General features: G+C 38.6%; 1 protein-coding gene across 3 annotated transcripts in view; it reads right to left on the bottom strand.

Moving 5' to 3' along the window:
• The window catches only part of LOC106878060 (uncharacterized), a 25,689-nt gene that overhangs the window by 21,729 nt on the left and 979 nt on the right, over positions 1–2,981 (bottom strand). The gene's annotated exons all lie outside the window — the stretch shown is intronic.

Raw genomic sequence — 2,981 nt, forward strand, 5'->3', positions numbered from 1 at the left:
CCATCATCACTACAAGAACTTTTAGCTGAAGATTGGTAAAAAATTCCTTTGGAAATAATTCAAACTGTACGAGTCCATACCTCGTAGAATTTAACCTGTAATTACTGGCGAAGGCGGTCGTATCCCATATCAAAATAAATTTGTTTGAAATTTTAAGGTGTTTCCATTATTTTGTGCAACCCCTGTGTATGTATATATATATATATATAATTAGAAATAAATAGGTGAAATGTACATGTAGTGCAACAGGGACAGTACCTGAGATGAGAGGAATACGTGGTCAGTCACAGAATCTCATGGAAAGATCTTTAGGCTTGGGAATAAGCAAGAACATCCTTCCTGATCAAGTCTACATTTGATGTTTTGCCTTCACCAGCCAATTTAGTCTGGTAGAACATACAAATGACTGATGAATGTAAATGTGGAGAGAAAGCAACCGGGAGACATCTTCTGTCAAACTGCAGGCTAGCACTAGACAGATATACATGGCATCACAGTCAAGTCCTCAGTGTCATAAAGTACATCACTCAAGGAGAAGATCGAGGGTTATAATAAGGGAGAGTATCCAAAAGTGGAAAAGCGTGGAAACTTCCAGAAGGAGGGAAAAGGACATAAGACCAGGCCTTCAAAAAAAGTATATGAGACACGAAAGATGGAAGGGATACTGAGAGCTGGCCACGAATTTGGAAAGACTTAATATTTCCACTCAAAAGACTAAACTTAATCATATGGATCACAGAATGAAAAATTGGAATTTTGCTACAGCTGACAGTGCCATGGGAAGAGAACATCACAAATGCAAAGCAATGGAAGAAGGAGAAGTATGAGAGATTAATCGAAGAGTGTGGGGGAACAGGGGTGGACTGTCTAGTATTACCAGCTGACAGTGGGGGTTAGAGGCTTCATTGAAAGGAAAATGGCAATGTTATTTAAAAGGTTTGCATTTTCGAGCTCAGAGCTGAGAAAAATAATGAGGATACAGGAGGCAGTTGATAAATCCAGATTCTATATATGGCTAAAACAAGAAGACCTGAAATGGCTCAAAAGTCATAATGTGCTGACTGGGAAATAGCATCACTAGGTGAGGCTGGTTGGCACTTAAGCAATGTTGCTGCTTGGCAGGTGAGCCCAAAGGAGCGATCTCATTCATTGCATGCCCTTCTCCCCGATGGTTCCAAGGCTTGTACCATCAGGCAAATAGTTGGCTCTGGCTGCTGGAACTGAAACAAACATGATGCTGTTGGAAGGTAGATTTAGAGAGGGCACATGCCAAAACTACGCATCCTTCCCCTCTATTGGTCAGTTGAAGCTTAGATAGTGTCATGTGACAGTTAGCTAATGCTGGCTGCTGGAGCCTACCAGCAAGTATTTAAAGGGAAATTTGGCAGGATGGTCATCCATCCGCTGACATTCATTGACAGTGTCAATGAAACCAAATAAAAAAAGGCCAAAGAAAAACGGAGACAGGAAAAATGCACTCAACATCAGAGCTAAGGACACTTCTGTCCTGCTACATCAAAAACGGTAGGAGTAGGAGCTGGAACTGGGCGTGGTTCCTTCTAATGATGTCTTTAGCCACTGGATCCTATATAAGAGCTGTTGAAGTAGTGAACCACGAACCTTAAGACATAAAACAGATATCTAAAAGAAAGAGCTTGCCTTGCTGTAAACAACAGATGAATTGCCCTCAAATCATTACAATTCAAAGCAGATGGATACAAGAAATAGGGTGGCTGCACAGAAAAAAAAAAGTCTATAATATCAGTGGTTCTCAACAATTTTGTGCTTTTGATCCCTATTTTAGTCAGATGGACGGACCCTCATAGCCATACGATGTTCAAAACATACTTTTATATCTCTGAATATTATTAGGAATTGGATATTATTTGCTTCTTTCACCCACATGATTTTCACTAAGGAGAAAAAAAAAAAAACTTTTTTTGCCTAGAATCAAGTACCCTGACCTCCTAATATGCTGCAAACTCTTTATTTTTGTTCAGAAAAAAAAAAAGGTAGAGGACCCCCCACCTCTATATCCTGGAATCATTGGAAAATTTTCTTTTTCTGTTGAATGAATTCCGGTGACCTCCTAATATGCTACAAAACCCTTTTTTGGGGTCCGGAAAACGGGGTGTGGTGAGGTGGAAACCTCAGAAATTTAGCCCCTCCCACCCTAATTTGATCTTTTCACCTGCACGATTTTCACTAAGAAAAAAAAACAACTTTTTGCATGGAATCAAGTACCATGACCACCTAATATGCTACAGAACCCTTTTTTGTCTCCGGAAAACGGGGTGCGGTGGGTTGGAACCCTCGGAAGTTTCATCCCCATCCACATTTTCAAATATTTTTTTGCTATTTCTTTCTTTACCCATAATTTTAGATAACATTTTGCAGAGATACGTTTCCGAGAGAGTGTGGATTACATTAGATTGAAGATTCAAAGAAGTTTGAAATGAATAAGTGAAAATGCAGAGGCTATAGAAGTTAGTGGTAACGAAGTGTGGAGAGATAACCGATAAATTCATCTTTAAAAAAACACGTTAGAGTTTTCGCCTGTATGAGTGAAACGGAGTAAAAGTATATAGCGAAATATCTTTTTCCTACCTCTTAAAATCACTGGATATAATATATATAATAATCCCCAATAAATTGGCACCGAAATGGCGTGAGAGAAAGTGAATGAGTGTGTGACGAAGTTTACCTAAACATTGAATGGATAACAATCTATCATAATTATATATATCATTATACATCATTATCACCATCATCGTTTAACGTCTGCTTTCCATTCTGGCATGGGTTGGATGGTTTGACTGAAGACTGGCAAGCCAGGAAAATCTATTCGGGATTATTATATATATTATATCCAGTGATTTTTAAGAGGTAGGAAAAAGATATTTTGTTAATATTATACTTTTACTCCGGATTCAAAAAAGGGTTTTGTAGCATATTAGGAGGTCACCGGAATTCATTCAACG

The sequence above is a fragment of the Octopus bimaculoides genome, chromosome 7, assembly GCF_001194135.2.
Source record: "Octopus bimaculoides isolate UCB-OBI-ISO-001 chromosome 7, ASM119413v2, whole genome shotgun sequence".
Lineage (NCBI taxonomy): Eukaryota > Metazoa > Mollusca > Cephalopoda > Octopoda > Octopodidae > Octopus > Octopus bimaculoides.